Source organism: Anopheles nili, chromosome 2 (genome assembly GCF_943737925.1).
Source record: "Anopheles nili chromosome 2, idAnoNiliSN_F5_01, whole genome shotgun sequence".
NCBI lineage: Eukaryota > Metazoa > Arthropoda > Insecta > Diptera > Culicidae > Anopheles > Anopheles nili.
Genome location: NC_071291.1, coordinates 42364212 through 42382333, shown reverse-complemented (window position 1 = coordinate 42382333; position 18122 = coordinate 42364212).

Below are 18122 nucleotides of genomic sequence, written 5' to 3'. Positions count from 1 at the left end.
CTTAGATTTTTGAAAGAATGCGCTTGTCACTTGAGCTTGACACTAATGACATCGCGTTGTTTAATCTGGAAGCGTGTTTTTGTGTCGAATTTTTGTTTCTGCTTGGCTTGGGTTTTTCGGCTGCGTGGAAGAATGTAATCGTCCGTCCCTTTTCCATCCGTATTTCTGGCGTGCAACAGCCTCGAACAGACCCATCGAGAGCGTCTTCCTGGCCGGCTGGCAACAAAATAATCTCATCCCTTGGTTCGCTTGCGTGCCACAGTCCGTAAGCGTTTATGATGGCCCTTCACGTCGGCAGACTGGCACATTCGTGGAAGGGGCAGCTGGAACGAGATTTGTTTTCGTTTCTCCACAACGCCCAACAGCCGCGTGCACGTCCAGCATCCGGAGCTACGAAGAAGCGCGCAGAAAAGGGCACACCAGAAACAGACAACCGTGGCCGTGGTTTGCCGGCTGAAGCAGTGCATCGTACACCCACGATAACATCTCGCGCGTATTCTACACCACGTAGTTCAAGCTGCCGCGATTAGGGCCGCCCTTTTTTGACCGCTCCGAACGCACCATCCTCAAAGGGGCACTTTCCTCGGGCACAGGGCCAGCCCCTGTGTGGCTTCATTTGGAATTCAATCCGATACCGGGCATCCGCGCGATCGGCCGAGTGAGTTGCCCTGTCCGATGGTTTTCTCCGCAAGTCGCTCATTTCGAGAGTGTTTGTATTGACACCTTGTCCAAACAATGGCCCATGCAGGAACGTGTTAAAATATCGCCTTTCGCCTGGCCCAGGGCACGTGCTGTTTGTCCATCTTTGCCACTTAAGGGCTGTGGTTGCGTGGGCCGTTCACGAAGAAGGGCCGCTTGAGTGAGGCACTGACTGTCTGGTGAAAATCGATCCGTGGAAGATTAACGCGCGTGATGTCTTAATAGCTGAGCGGCCGGTTTCGTCGAGCGGCACGAATCGAAAAGAATTCGAACCATCCCGGGAACAATTCGCGCTACAAAGTACGCACCGGCTGGGTCTGCATGTTACATTGTGGGAAGAAGGATGGCCCGGGTTCGCTGATATGCTGCGCACAAAATTCCGACGCATAATGGTGCATTCTTTGCATGCATTCTTGGGCGTTTGTCTCGCTGTGAAATAGACTTGCACACAGATGGCCGTTGCAGCAGTGGGTGGTATTGCATGGGCCGTCGTTCATTACGATGCGGTTGTTGAATTGCATTTACTGGAGAACATTAGCTTCAAAAACAGATGAAGTTTCTTTGTGTTTCTTCTTATTCAAGGAAATGAACACATTTTTAGAACAAGCGGTAGAAATATTTTTCCGAAGAAACTTCATTGGACTACTTTTGCCCGACAAGTTGTATTTTTTTTCTACCTGAAACCTATCGAACGGAATTTATTTGTTCTCCGAAAGAAATAAGCAACAATAGACCGTGAATGTGGCCCAAGTCGTATATATGCTCAAATGAAGTGTGTCACCAATGGCAACGACTGACGCCAAGCGCCCATCACATTCCCACGGTAGACTAATACAAAACAAAGAAGAAAAAAAGGTCAAAAAAAGCATCCCTCGCAAGCGCAACGTTATCAACTCGATCGAAGCATGCGGCTATTAGATGTGATTTTTATGGCATCATCAGCGCATCAACGCTCGATCGATTCGACTCCGTCCCTTCCGATATGGTGGACGCAATATTGGACACTCTTTCGAAGCAGGCCATGCAGTGCATTTTCACGATACGAGTTTGTCTCTTCGCGAGTGCACTGTGGAGGTTGAGATGGTCAAAAACAAATCTTCCACGTGTGGCAGTAGAAAATAAAAAGATGCATAAAAAATAGAGGAAGTTGTATAAAAAAGTGTTGCTAAAATGCTGTTGTTAAATCTTCAAACAACCGCTTATGCTACGTTACCCTCTAAAATGTTAAAGAAATTGAACCAAAAAAGCTACCTAAATGTGTGTAATTTAAAACAATTCAAGCTGCTACAACAAAATCTACATTTGATTCCAATAAAATGAACATAAATAGTCCTGCAAAATAACCGCCTTTCGTTTAAAACCCATCCCAAGTGTGTTGGCTGTCGCTATCGATCTGGCGCACACCCTGCTATTTACTAATCATCACCCCGAAGGTGTAGCGCCTAAACGCCACTTTCGACCGGGACTCGAATCAATACCGGATCGGTCCACTGGTGACCGAATTCAATAAATTTAGGGAAAGTTTTTTCTATTGCTCTCCCCCCAGCCGGCGTTCGTGTTTCAAGCCCTCGACGCACGAGCCACGCGAAACCCTTTCATCCCATCGGCGGGAGGCGTACGATAAAGCCGTACGAAGGCAAAAAAAAAAGAGAAAACAACCAACCTTCCCTAAAACAAAGCACGCATAATAGTCCCGCAAGCACGCAAGCGGATGCACTTAATGCACCCGAACCCGTCGCATCCAACGCCCGCCGAGTCGGCTCAATTAATTAACGAAATAGATTTATGAATTATCCCGTCCAGGCGCCCTTTGGTGCCCTTTTTCGCGTACACACGCGTTGCGTATGTTTTACCGGCGTCAAAACTAAACGCGCACGGGGTTGGGTCCGGATGTGAACGAAAGCATTCTAAATCCGGCCAGTTCTCCCGCCATCTCGTGCGGGTGAAATTGAATATTATTTGCTTTCGCGTTTATTTTTTGTCCCCCACGCGCTAAATCACCGGCGAGCGCTTGTTTGAAATTAGTTCCTTCCGCGCAGTTGGCTTTCCTCCCAGGCACACCCCATGTCAGCCGCAATATTTATTCACGCCAAAACCAGTGCCAGTGGATCGTGTTTGGCGTTTTAAGCGTGTTGCACTCAAACCCACCCCCCAATAGGGGGTGAGAATGCGCGATTAACAAACAACGATCGGTCGATCGATCCCACCCCCTTGCGGGATCGGTGGGTGGTGATGACGCGTGATGCGCTATCGGGGGAAAATGCACCGGATGAATTATCTCTCCCAGCCTTTGGGGCCGGCAAAAGGAGACCTTTTGCGAAACCGTGATGTAGTGAACCGTACCGAAGCTTTCCACTTTCGGGCACCTAATTTGTTTCAAATGAGCGTAGTGTGCAGGGTGCAGAGATGCAGCACCGATCCGGCTTCCACACTTCCGGGGCCCTGGGTTTGCTCGAGCGCAATAAATTCATAAAACATAGATTTATTAATTTACGGCTCCGCGATAGATTCCGAGCACTCGTAAATTATTTACCACCAGCAGCAGTACTCCGCGGGGCCAACTCCGGTCTCGGATGCACCGGGTTGCATCGAGTTGCATCGAGCTGCACTGGGTTGCACCAGAAGTCCCGAAGTCTTCGACGTAAGCATAATTGATATATATGGCTTTTGCCCTTTTGCCAATGGCGCACATTGTAAACTCATTGACATTCGATAAATCCAGCGCGTTGGCCGGAGAAAGGTTACGTCTGGTTGTGAGGATGCGAGTTTGATGCAAGTGGTCGGCTAATGTCCGGAGAACAATGGCCTCACATTCAGCATGGACGCCTTCGTCTGGTTTGACGTTGCGGACATGGTTTATGCCGCGAATGATGCCTGTGCTGGGCATTCGCTCGGTGGAAGGCCAATCGCACCAGCTACAGGAGTTAACCTTCGCTGAAGGGAGTTAAAGTGCAGATGCACCGGGCTTTAATGCAACCACGAGTTGAGTTCGAAATGCGAGAACTTCTTTTTTTTATCCACCCATCAATCCTTTTGTTAAGCATCCTGCGCTCCCAGCCACATCATCCTTCCATCATGCACCGTTGTTTAGTTTCGACGTGTTAATATTTGGGTTCGCTTCATGATTGGAGTGGGTTTATGCGCTCTGCCTTGCGTGCGGTGCTGAAATGCACGTGTACGATGTAATCCACCGAAAGGGGAATGGTGAAACGAGAATGTGCTTGCGGCAATGGTGCGGATGTACGGGGTTTGTTGTATAACCATAATCCGATAGAACGGCAAACAAACGCCACGGCTGTTGGAAGCTACGTACCACCGAATGCAGCACGGAAAATGGAAGCGCATGAAAGCAGTAAGTTGCGCAAAGTGTTCATTAGAAATGGATTAATGCACGGCTCTAAACATGGTGTTTCTCTCCACGGTGATAGTGTGCTCCTTTCAACTGTGTGCGGGTGTACGGAGCAAATTTGTTTTTCATCGTTTCCCAGCAGTTTGCTCGCAAACGGTTGCATTAGTCCTAACGAAAAGGCATTACCAGTGTGTTATCAACAACAAAAAAACACATTTTCGGTAAGCGACAGTATGGGTTGTTTTGTCTCGCAATTTATAAATTACTTAGCTGTGAATAAGTGCAATAACGATAACGCTTAACCTTCAGTCTGCTTCAGGGTGTTTGCCCTGAAAAAAAGCAACCGCCCACCTCTAAAAGGCATAAGGGAAGGAAAAAGTCTCCCATAAAAACCACCCGTGAAGTGTCTCGTGTCGGGAAGGCGGACTTGTCAAAATTTAAATTCCATTTCCCCGTCCTGGTGGTGTCGCCGGTTTTTCTTATGGTGGTAATTTTGCACGACAACACCTCTCGACCACCGTGCCATTTATTCAAACTTACGATGTGTTATTACGCACATTCATCGCCACCCTGCCATCGCTACCAAACAACTCTGGGGGTCTGGAGGTCCTTGCCAAAGACGGCCAACTTTTCTTGCTTTTCCCCCAAGCACACACACACACAAATGCGAAAGGACATTACCCAAGAAACAATACAGGGTTGTGGGAACGGTGGGTGGCCTTTTTGTGTGTGTGTGTATGCCGCCCTACGGCGATGTAATTCACTTTCACACGCCACGACCGGTGAGGGACGAAAAAACGTGACCAGCTCGCGGTCGGTGGCCTCACAGCCCTTAAAACGGACCCGGACGGGCTAACAGAGAGCCTCCCCCGAGAGATAACGACTAACTCCATTACGACGCTCATTACCATTTAATTAAAATTTCAATCACTTCGCCTCTGAAGTGACCGTCGTGGGCGTCTTGGGCGCTTTGGGCGCGGGTGTAGCGATTAATTTATGGCGAAAGCTCGGTCGCAGGTCGCACGAAATTTTATCATTCAAACTTTATCGACCTTTACCACTCTGGGTGACTCTTCGACACGTTCGACATTCGACAAAAACGCGAACCACCACACAGTGGGCCTCCTAGGTGATTAATTGCCAGGACACTCGAGCCTCGGGTGAAGACCCGACCCGACTTGTGCCCCGGACTTCCGGAAGAGGGTGAAAAGCTCCCGCTCGGTTGGCTGGACCCGGGCGCTTCCGGCGTTATCACACCTAACCATTTATCTTCGTTCGTGTTACCCGTGTGCCATTTCTTCGCGCGAGCGATAGTAATCAGTGACGGGAAAATGGCTGTTTTTCGCATAATTCATAATATGCAAATATATTCATCCGCTCGAGCACGTTACGGCTTCCCTGGGTTGGGTCGGTCGGAATGTTTTTGTTCATTCGTGCCACAAAAAAAGGACGAACCACCGCCACCGAAGTTGGGTGACGGTTTTATTCCCACCCATCGCAAACCGGGCACCTTCTCGCCATGTCTCAAGCGCCGGTGCTTTAACGGAAAAGCGTTCCACGGGAATAAACAGTTCAATCTAACGTTCGACGGGCCTTTTTGGCCCGTTTCGCTCGCGAGAAGGTGTGCTGCAGTGTGCCATGCTTTTTTCTTCTTCCTCTTCTTTTTCTTCTTCTTTCTCTTCTTCTTCATCTTCTACTTCTCAGCAGCGTCTCGCTCACCGGTGAGACTTTCGCGCGCAACACCGGCGCGCCCGACAAAAGCTTTTACTCGAGCGCGAGTTTCCACGCAGCCGGCAGCTTCCGAGTCGTCCTGCTTCGAAAAAGCAAAAAAAAACACCCCACCCGGGAAGTGAGCCGTGCCGGAATGTGCTCCGGTGCCGAAGCACAAGGTGATTTCCGTTTGCCGGCCCTTTTTCGGGCCACGCCGAGAAGGTAAAATAATTTATTTTCACTGTCGATGTTTCTCGAGTTGTTAATTTTCATAAATATTTATGACATCTTCTTGCAGCGGTGTTTTTCGGAGTTCGCGAATGTGTCCGGTGGGTGTGTGTCGGTGTGTGTGTGTGTGGGAGTAGTCTCTTCATGCCCGGGAGGCAGGATTTTGTTGTCGCTTTTTTCACCGGGTTTTTGCTGTGACAACCCAGGGACCCCGGCGAAAAAGCTCCTTTTCGGTGGAAGTGGATTACGAGTGGTACGGTCGCGAATTGGTACGCCTCTGGTGCACGACCGGCACTTTGGCGATCTTTGTACGGTACAGCCGGAAGGAGAAATTGATAATTTGATTCCTTCGCTCGAAAATGGGCAAATGCACGCGCCGTCGCCTGTTCGGTGGCTCAAGCTGGGTGACGTTTTCCGTCGGGGGACGGATGGCTTAAGAAAAACCCGGCAACCGGGGACCGGCGAGGGACTCCGAAAAGCGAGCGAAATAAAAGCACCGCACAAAAATATACCATGTATAATTTATTGGCAAGCAGTCCCGTCCCGTTTACCCGCAAGATGAAGTGGATATTACGGTGAACGAAGTTAATTCTTGCGTCCGTTGTTTTTCTCGCACGAGCGTAACGCGAGGAAGTATTTAGCGAGGGTGATGTAGCTTTCCTTTCCTTTTTTTTGCTTCGTTGTTGCGCGCTGATTAGGGAAGCGCATTTTGCTGTGTGCTGGAACTTTATGGGCGGGTGAAAAAAAAGAAAAGCAAGCAACAGCATTGCCGTTTAGGGGGAATTTTTTTTATTTCGTGTCGCAAATGTGATGTAACTAGCGATAATTTCATACTTGAGATTTATTTCTCATTTTCTTTTTGTCCCTCGTTTGTTAACAGTTTGAGCAAATTTTGACATTTGAAAATTTGACATTGTTGTGCACTTCTTCTTCTTCTTAATTGGCTCGACAACCGGTACACGGTCATGGCCTGCTTTGCTAAGCCAAGCGAAGGCTTTCATGACTTGGAATTTTCCCGTAGCTGGGATAGTCAGTCCTGCGTACTCGGGGGAAGCTCGGACGATTCCGATTGTCCTGCCGATTTCCTCCAAAAAAGGCACCGGGAATTGAATTTGCTTCCGACGCAAAGCATTCTCCGTACAATACCCATGGAATTCCAATGGAATTCACCGGCAAACGGAAACGCATGTACATGAGTAGGCAAATATCCTCGGATCCAATCAGATCAGGCTTCCACGGTATGATTTATTGCGGGAGCTCAAAGAGTTTATCAAATGGTCAAACGGCTTTACCAAGCACCTCTTTTCGGTCGAAATCGGCCTTTTCCAGAGGATCGCTGACCGGCAAAACCGGAACCACTCACCTGAAGCGATTCCGAGCGAAGAAGCCGGCCCATGTGCGAATCCATCCAACGGACTTACGACCAACCTTCCGGTAGTGGGATGAACCCTTCGTTTACGCGTGTGTGATAATGAAAGAAACAAAACCAAAAAAAAAAGCTCTACCGGAAAAGAGAAACATTGGACAGAAAAGAAAAGCCACCAGGCTCGTGACGCAAATCCTCGTCGACTTTTTTTCCCCGGCACCGGGTAGATGGAAATGCGTCTCGTGTATTCCCGGTGGCACTGTTTTTCGATTTTCCCTGCCATGCGGGGGGTGGGCGCTTTAGCTTTTGGAAGCTCGTCACGGCAAAACACCTCGGGAAAAGCGAACAAGCTCTCGGCGCATGGGGCGCTTTTCCACGGCGTTCGCTCGAAAAAGGGAAGTGTTCGACACGCTCGGGTGCCGGCTCTGGGTGTGTGTCACGGAAAAGCAATCGAGAGCCGTTTTCCGGATCTTCGTTCCGGTTTTCCGAGGCTCCGTCACCCGGAGGCAAGCGTACGTCCAATCATTTGCGGTGGAAGCCAAACCCTGAGCCGGCAAATCGATCGAACTCGGATGCTGGCGTTAGCTTTCTTTCCCGTTGGCCCACCCACTGGAAAAGCTCAGACCCAAATCCCTCAACCGACCGCCCAGAATCCCCACCGGCCTGGTGAACGAGCTTTCCAGCGCAAAAGCTGAATGGAGCGAAGAACCGAAACGGGAACCGGTGAAGCCAGGGAAAAATGACGGGCTTTTCCGTCGACCACCGACCACGGGAAACGGGTGAATCGCGGTCGGTAATCTCGCAAACCTGTGACCAACCTTGCGTTTGCGTGGTGGGCGGTGGAATTGAGCGCGAAGCTCAAAAAGACGGCCATCGGATCGGTTCCTCTTTTAGGTGGGGAGCCTCGGTTTTTGGGATCAATTCCTTCCACACCGACGAAAAGCCAGACAGGGAAAGTTGCAAACATCCCAACCCATACGTTGCGTTGTGAGCGATTGCTCTTTGTTTTACGGCTGTTGTTTCGTTGGATAATTCCGCGTGCGCGTCCCAGGAAAGCGTTGACGAGCGTTGACCGAACATCGGTCGGGCTCGATAAAGCGAGCAATCGAGCACTGATCGCATTTATTCCCCCAAAGGTGTAATGCAATGGGTGAATGAGGGAGTCCAAAAAAAACACAGACAACACAAGGGTGGCGCGCTTTTCCACCCAGGACGCAGGAGCACGTTAAGAAAGAAACGTACAAGCGTATTCGCTGTAACCATTAGGACGGGTGTATAGGAAAAGTTTGTGCCGGTGTTGCGCCCGGTTCTCCCTCGGAAAGCCACGGGGTTCGGTGCCGTCCTGATCTATCTCGTTCCGCAAGGTAGCATCGATGACTTTCATCCCTTCGGATGGTTGCCTTTTAATAGCGGAACGCGCAAAACGGCAGCATCATCAAACTTCCCATCGGACGCGCGTCTTTGATGCTTAACCGCAACTGCGAGAAGATCTGTGCGAAAGCGAGAGAGACCAGTTAAAGTGGGTGAAAGAGTAGAGAAGAAACAAAAAAAAACACACACACTAACATAATTCAATCCCACGCAGCATCCTACCGATGGGCGAACGCCGATAGGGCGCTTGGGAAAAAACTTTCGCACACGCCACCGAAGCAAGGCCACGGTGTAGGGTTTCCTTTTTTTGCAAACCCTTGGCCCACCACTTGGCCATCCACTCGAGGTACCACGGGGCGTCTGAAAGTTCTGAAGCACTGCGACCAAAGCGGGGTGGCACACTCGAAATTATGCTGACATATTGCACGACTGCTTCCGAGCTGTCACATTTAATTGCTTGTCGTTTCGGCGAGCGGGTGACGGGTTAAATTAGCGTGAAATTGGGTCACAACTTTCTGTTTTCACGCCAAATTTGACCTCCCTGAGCGTCCGGGCTTCCGGAAGACCGAGGCTGGGAAAGTGTTTTTTTGCGGTTGCTCGGGTGTTTATTTCTTTTCCGTTGGCCAGACGGATTAGGCCACGTTACAGGGCGGTTTCTTTGAACGGTCGCGCCTGCCGATCTTAATTATCGACATCCGGGTCGTCTGAGTGTCCCCGGTGTAAGTGTGGTAGTTCCGGAAATTCACTGTAAGCAGAGTTGATCATGTGCATTGAATTGTTACTACTTATTTGTTGCTTATATGTTGAGGTAGCTCGAAAGCCGAAGCGTTAGCGTGCGATACAAACACACGATAGTATCGGGATCGAATCTCGTCTGAGCTTCCCCATATGCAGGAGGACTACTGACGACCATCCAGCTACAAGTAATCGAAAAAATGCAATGAAAGTCTTGTCTCTAAGCAGTGTATAGCAAGGTAGGCCATGCTTTTACGACGTGCTCTCTCATTTGTGAGCAGCAGGTGGGGCCAGTAGAGAAGTTATTGCTTGGCGGGGCCAGTAGAGAAGTTATATGTTGCTGCCCGGTGGCGTGTCCTTGTACCTCTGACGACAGCTCAAGATCATCGATAACAACTCGATAACAACCAAAGACGTATCGGTTTTGCCCTCCAGAGTGTTTTGGGTTTTCGCAAACTATTTTTGCGCACCAACTGTTGAGTCGTGTTTCCGTGAAAAAAAGGGGGAACAAATAACACCTCCGTACCTGGCTTTCACTCAGGGCTTTCTCCGTACCGGTTGGTTTGCTTTTTTTAGGGCAGCATTCCCAAAAGTCCGCCATTCTTCGATTTGTTGTTGAAAGCCCCGAAAAAAAACACACCCCAAGCGGCGTTATCGAGGCGGATTAGGTGACACCGTTCTTCCGCTTAGTCACGGTCAGGTGAAAGTTTCGTGGCCGGGTTCTGAAAAGCGCCCCCATGTTGGGAAAAGACCGCAAGAAAAAAAAACCCCTCCCGAACACGGATGGGTCGAAGCATCCAAGCGTGAAAAAGCGACCGTAATTGAATGCGAAATTAATCTCCTAACATGACCACCAACCGACCCGTACAGTGAGGCGATTTGTCACACTCACGTACCGATGATTGTGTCGACTGAGTGGGGGTGTGTTTTATTTTTATTTTAAAAACACCCCCACAAACACACACACTTTCCGCAGCATCAGCACCATGTGTAATGGCGCTGTTTCAGTCGGAGGCAGCAATCAGTTCCATCTGTGTTTCGGGCCCATTGTGCGGTTGTGCCCGGGTCGGAAAATCCGAGAGCCCGAGTAAAATGCATAGTAAATGCACATATCAGCAAGATAATGCATTTAGCTGTGCAACAGTAACTTCCTCGGTCGAGCGATAGACGCAACAGTGGCACAATCGCATGCCACGACATTGCGGTACATTGTGTTGGCAACGAATCCTACTTCCATCCCCGAGCCTGGGTTTGGGGTAAAGCAGTTCGCAAGTGTCTTCGCAAGCATCGTGTGCACACCCTTCAACTGCTTATCACTTACAGTTATCTCTCGTAAAACTAATACGTTAGTTATCAGTTACCGTCTGGTGCCGCTGGTACGCCGAGTCCGTGTCCGTGTCCGTGGATCCCGATTGCAATCATCTCCCAGTCAGGATCGTCCTGATGTGGGGGATTTTCCCGGGAATGGGCCGCCCGTTGGTACGGTGTGATTACGATAATTGTTTCGTTGAGACAATGCCGCATTGTTTCTAATGCGTTTTGATTCGAAACACTCCCGGGCTCGGTTGTGATGATTTCGTGACCCTCACGAAAACGGCATGTTCTGAGATAATCGGGGGCTTGGTTTCATCGAGGCCAAGTTGCTGCAGTGCGCGTTCGGAGAAATTAAATCAAGGATGGGCATTATCATTTAGCGCAAGGAGCACGCTATTAGCTTCTTCTGCATGGCTGGGAACGGGGGGACAGAGTTGAATAACGGGTTCGTGTTGTGATAACGTGCAAAAGGAAGCTGCAGGACATTGCCGGTGCAGTTGACAGTTGATAGTTGATTCGATTTTCCGAACCAGGATGTGGCTTTAGCACTGCATTATGTGGAAATGCTAGAGCGATTCGATAACGATGGTTTGCTTTTGTGATAAAGTGTAAATTTTTGTAGCTTAGAAATATGCAAATCCCGCAATCGTTTCTTTGCCTTCACACAAACTACTCGGGACGAAATGCTTACAGTTGTTACAATGTGTTCCACACCTTGTGTGGCAAGCGTTTTTTTTTCAAGGAAATTCTAGAGAATGCCACGATTCAAGCGTTTCTTGCTCATGCGTCATAGCTACGCTTGCACCGGCTCTAATTCTTCACGTTCTACGTTTGTGATAAACTCTTGGCTTTCTTTACGTTCATTCACATTTTTGTTTGGTCATTAATTTGATATTTAAGAAAAATAGCTGCTCTAAATATTCAAAAATTGCATTTGAAAATCAAGCGTTTCTGCCGTCACGTACTTTTTTAGGTGACGCGACAAAACAAGGTGTTAATTTGCCCCCGTTTTAGGACGCATATGTGCGAGGATAGGCTCAGTCAGGTTTTCCGATCTCATGCGGTACACACTAGAGGCAAAAATAGTCCCATCAAACAGCCTCGACAGCCATTTTCCGAACTGTGACGACGTGGTAGAGCAATTTCGATGTAGAATTTCGACCAGAAATGCGAGTACACCCATTCCTGAACCACCATCTCAATTGTTTGCAGTAAAAACCCTACATGGGCGCGTTTTCGTGCAGGGTCGATTTTCACGAGCACTTTTAACCCCGCCTGAACCAAATCCTCCATCCACCACCCAGCGTGTTAGTTTTGCTTCATTGCTACACCACGAGCGCCTTCCGACAACTCGCGCCCCTGCAAACTCCCACATACATTCCCCCACACACACACATACACGCTGTTCATCGCTCGACAGACGCGAATTCCTAGCCCAGGCGCGAGATGGATGGACCGTTAAACGGTACCAGCCATTCCATGGTGGACTATGTTGCATCGATTTGTGGTGGATTGTTTCCCGGTCCACCTGCTAGCGGTCCGAGAGTGAGGTAGGTCGAGGTAGAAAAAAAAACACGCGTTCTAAAGCAAACACAAACACAAACACACGCGCGCGAATGGCCAGTAATTAATCAGATTTGCTCGCGATAAAAGCGACGTCCAACTGCGCGCCACGGAATGCACCGAAACCGGCACCATTCAGCCAACCCTTTCGGAATAATAACTACGCAAGCCGCTCATAAGCCGCGCCCCCCCTGTAATCACTCCCACACGCCCACGCGGGCATTTGTGGTGCTGGCACATGTGCACTTTTTCTCGCGCCACAGCAACTAATTGGAAGCCGGTGCGCCGGTGAAGGAAAAACTCTTACAAATCAGCACCAGGGCACCATGTTCCACCCGAGCGTGGCTCGACGCCAATCGAAGCCTTGCAGGTGGAACTCGGACTCCCCAACCCCAACAATCCCGTGGGAAAAGGGTGATCTCACACAAAACGTTGCGGCCAGGGTCGCCAACGACCCGGAAAGAAATTGGATTTACAAAATTATTACCACGCGTCACGAGAACGCGCCATAAATCATTCCGGTTTTTGGGGGGGTTTGTTTTTGAGCGTACGTGCAATAAACCGAGCAAATGCCCCGGAGGGAGCCACCGAAGGCACTTGGAAAAGAGCGAAATGCACTGCAACCGACTGCATAGGTGATGGAGGGAAACTTTTGTGCCAGGCTTCGAGGCTCCCTTGGGCTTCCCATTTGCATGCCGGAACGCGTCAGGATAAACTTTCTGCCAACGCCATTCGGATCGGATGGATGAAGAAGAAGAACAGGCAGAAGAAGAAGCATAAGAAGAAGAAGAATAGTGAGAAGACCAACCAACCGTCCGACCGATTGCCGCCAATCTTACGCCTGACTCGCTGCTAATGGAAAATTTCTGTTTCCGGGCAAGATTTGCCGAAAGAGCCACCCCCGGAACGGAAAATGAGATAGGGGTTTTCGTGTCACCCCTTGTGGGTGGGAGAGCGACGCATCCTAGCGGTGGACTTTAGAAGCTGAAGTTGCACCACGAATGGAGGCGCCTGGTTGGGGATAAGCTTGGCCGGTCGCTAGCACCTGGTGCGCCAGTGCATTGTTTTAGTTTCGAGAGATGAATCATTAACGAACGGTGGCGCAAGTGGTGATGCATTTTTCGGTGATGCACGGAATGGAATGGTTGTTGCCGAATGCCGGTAGGTTTCTGGGCGGGCGCACGTATTCGTGCACGTTAATCTTGATCCTGTGGCATGGCGTGGATGTGCGGAACGATTAGGAACCGGTACCGGGAGCCGTTTTGTACGTGCTCGAATGGATGTTTTCGACACTGAAATGCTTTTGTTTAAAATGATTTCAAATACGGACATTTTAAACGACCGGTTTGAGGTTGTGCATCAAAAGGGGTTTTATTAAACAATCTCAAGCGAAATGCAAGGACGATTTTAGTTTCTTTCATAGATGTTGTCGAATGTCTAAAATAGATAGCAACAACTCACATGCGTTGAATTCTTTTAGGAAACAATCCCCAGAGTGTTATTTAAAAGTTGAAAAATTAAACTTATTCAATGGTTCTTATTCAAACCCATCACGAGCGACTTTAACGTATGACGTAACGCCCTTTTAATCCATGCTGTGCGTAACAGGCAGAAAACTTTAATGGAAACGTGCCACTGCTGAAAACTGGTGGTTTTTCGTAGAATTTAAATCACCCATCGTCAGCTTTACGATAAATTCAACGCGGGTTGTACATGTGAAAAAGCTTCATCACCCACTGCCATACAACGAATGAGAAATCCGAGAAACTCCAGCAAAGAAAGGACCACCGTACGTAACGATATGTTCTTAAGTTTCACCGATGCCTTTTGCCGGCACGGGATTTATGGCATATTACATCACACACACACGGTGGTGGTGGTGGTGTCTTACGGCCGTGGTCTTGTGAAATGTCATACATCAGCTTTTTCCCACCCCGGAGTGGTTTCCCACAACTGCACTAATTACTCATCGTAACTGTCGTGTCCCACGGGCGTGTCCCTATCAAACTACGTATGTAAACGATATACATCCTGTCTTTCGTCCTGCCGCTCGGCTAATCCTTACATCCGAAAGGCCTCGCACACCTTCGAACGGCTGGCTGGGCGCACTGGCTATGATTACCAATTATAACGCGAAATATGAGCGCCACTTCTGGGCCCTTTCGGTGGGCTTTCCGCACGCGCCACCATGCTCGAGAGCTTGAGTCCTTTTGTGTGTGGGTGTGTGTGTGATGCGAATCCTTTGTCGCGCAACCCTCGGATAAGCTAAGGAACGGTGGAATAGACACCCGAAAAGAAGGAGAGAAAAAAAAGCTACCTACGACACAAAGCCCGGACGCTCCGGTTCGCTGACAGTAATTGATCAATCGCGAACCTGCCGACGTGGCAAAACCCTCTCGGCATCGGCATTTTCCGCGTGCTCTCGGAAAGGGCTTGCGCGCTCAATGAGCCAATCGAGAGGTTGGCCGTATTTTCCCGCGACACCGGTCGGCGCAAAGGAAGCGACCGCGATAAGGCAGGTTCCGTTTTTCCGCATGACAAATGATTTGCCGACAGTTTATGAATGTGGCGCGTTTTTAATGATGCTCTACGTGGGGCGTTCGTTCGTTCGTTCGTCCGTTACCACGGTACGGTGGTGTGCCAGCTTATCCGGGCCAGGTTGTCGTAAATGCGTACGCGAAATTGACGGTTTTCGTCAAGACGTTTTTCGTGTCATGGAGGACGGTGCACGCTTTGAGGAGATAAATGACAATGAAGCCGGCAGATGCGAGCGCTCGAGAAAATGAACTGAGTTATGCCATTGTGTCCCGAGGCGGTCCTTCAATTCCACGACCCTTTCAACCTCGTAGCCGTGGTTTCGCACTTAGTGGGCGAGTCCTGCTGGTTGTCTTACGGTTGTCCTACACGAGGTTCCGTTGATAAGACGCTTCGGCTGTGAATCCATGGCGCACGATACGCGAAAGCTCGTGTCAACGCACGCATAAGATAAACGGTAATGAACTCGACTCCAGCACATTCAAGTGTGGTGTTGAGAGCTGGAAAACAAATCATTTTTATTCCATTGGCATGCAAGCACCATGCATGTGAAGTGTTCAGTTTACATGAAAAGTGTATTCTTTTTTTTGTGTTATTCACGCAGAACCGCCCTTTTATGCTTTTGGTGCCTCAGTTCGCTTTGGTAATCTTACCGAGCCTGAGCTGAATAATTATTGGGTTTACCAGGAGTTTGTTGGGTTAAAATTTAATTTATCTCCTCTACGACCACACGATGGATACGCAGAAGAAATAAGTTAAGCACCCATGGGGAGGTAGATAAGCAATTGCGTACAATTTATTCACATTTGAGCAGAGTTTTAATTATAAATTCTAGCTACAAAACGCAATTAAAGCTCGGGATGTATAGCGTGATGGATAACATGGGTATATAATGCAAGCATTTTTGTTTCTCGCAATTTCAAGTGTCAGTGATAATTTCACTTGAAATTCGCTCTAAAAAGCTGTTGCAATTTTTTGTTGTTAAATTCATTATCAGTTTCAGTTGGAAAGCAGTGACAAATTGGAATGCGAATGAAATCCTGCTACAAAGTAAACGAAACATAGTGTGCGTGTACGAAAGCATGCCGTTGCTAAGATACGGTGATGAAAACTGTCCCAGAAATGATGGTATGTGAAAATTTCGTTGGTTACTGTTTTTCGAGTACAATTTCTATCAGTTGACCAGAACTGTCAATTCACATGAAATGCACTGTAAATAGGACAACTCAACGTCATTACAGAGCGACAAGGCCATCCCAAAACTCCCCACCAATCGCTCGAAAAAGCTCTAATCAAGCATTAAATCTGGCATTCTAACCGATTTGCAATCAGCGCACCCGTTTAGGTAACGGTTACGAATCAATTACGCTACGCGAGGGTCGATACGCGGATGCCTCCCTGTTCTTTTTTTCTTTCATGGCCAACTTTTCCATCAGCAGGTGTCCCATATGCAAAATTTCGACAACGACCCACGGGTCGGTAACTTTTTCATACCGTCGAAGTTAACTTTGAGTTTGTCACCACCACACCCGGATCCCGGATATGAGCCCAGATGCACGGCTCTTTCCCACAGGACGCGCACGGTAGATTGAGATTCATATCGTAAAAAAGAGTAACTATACTACACCCCCGCCGAAATCGTGATGGCAGATAATAAAACATAAACTTTAGCCTCCCATGGAACCTTCACAGCCCTTCGGCACACCGTAACGGGGACACCTTCAGGTCGAACGTGAAAAACGGCACACGGCACGGTCGGTAGGGTGTAAATAATGGTGCGCCCTTTCGCAGACCAACACCACCGAGTCGTTTCGGTCCATTTCCGTGTGGGTGGGGGTGGGTCGGATACGCGACAAAAACAAAGCAAAAAAAGTCACGCCGTGGGAGGATGACATTTTCCATATGCTCTTTTTTTCCCGTACTTTGCTCCCTTCGCTCCAAGGGTTTAACCAAGGGGTCTGTCCTGCCGATCAGACAGTGGCTTTGATTTGTTTTCCGCTTTGCGCACACACACAGCGTCACACGTGCGTCCATTTCCCGGTCTGCGACACCCCTTTCTGGGAGGAAAAACGGGGATGCAAAAATGGTGGCCTCACGCAGGAGACACTCGGCGGCGCGAATCGTAACAAAAAATGGTTCATATATTCATATTTTACTCGCAATATGAATGCTTCGCATTGGGCTGGGAAAAGAGGGCAAAAAAACGCTGGAAAAGCTCGCCCCCTCCACCCCATGACTCCTCTACACCCTCGCTCTAAGCGCAGAGTACCGGGAAACCGATATCCGGTTCCGACCCCGGGGGGTAAATACGCCGTATTGCACCGGAAACTGGCAGCGGTAAAGTTTATTGAAGGATTGTTATCGTTTTGACATTACTCAGCACTTTAACGTATCCGCCCCCGGGGGGGATTAGCAGGCATTCCAGCAGTGTGCTTGTGTGGGTGGGCCTCGGTTTCGGAAAGTAAGTTGTCATATTGATGATGACTGCTCGTGTGCTCGCGTATGCTACGGCGAAGCGCGTCCGGATGTCGTTTCCCGGTGAAGATTAAACCGGAAGAACCGATTGCCAGCATTCCCGGGGCCGGTGGTGCGTTGTTTATTTGGCGGGAGCGGGTTTAATAAATTTGTCCGGGTGTCCCGGGTGTGGCTTTTCACGTCGTTGCCGTCGTATGTGCACCAAATCGCACCGAATGACGGATTGTTCGGTGGGAGTTGAAGGGCCAATAAAACGAGCGTCCCAATCCAGCTCGGGCAGGGATGGAAAGCAGTAAAAGCGGTGGGAGCTCGTAATTCACGGCTCAGCATTGTCTGACTCGCGATTCTAAATTGCGGAATGATCAACGGCGTAATGACTGAATAGAAATCATCCCGGAAAAGCGGAGTTTTGGGGCGAGCGATGTACGCGCGGGAGCGTTTTGTTATTGCTCGTTAAATCTGTATTACGGTGAAGCGATGGGAAGCGATGGGAAAGCGGTTCCGTTTTCGCCGGGGGGCTGCTTTTTCTCAACCGGAGAGTAAAAGTTATACGCCACAGGACACGTGCACACATATTCCATATTTTATGCCACGAGCTATCAACGGGACCGATGCGTGTGTCTCGGTACGCCCTAGCCGGGGTTATTGCAGGCTGCGTCACGTTCGGGGGTTTTATTGTCAATTTTCAATTTCATTCAACGGGGCGCGTGTGTCAATGCCGTTTGGGGATTTGTTTTTGGTTCATGCAAAATTATGTGCCACCCTTCGCCGCCGATT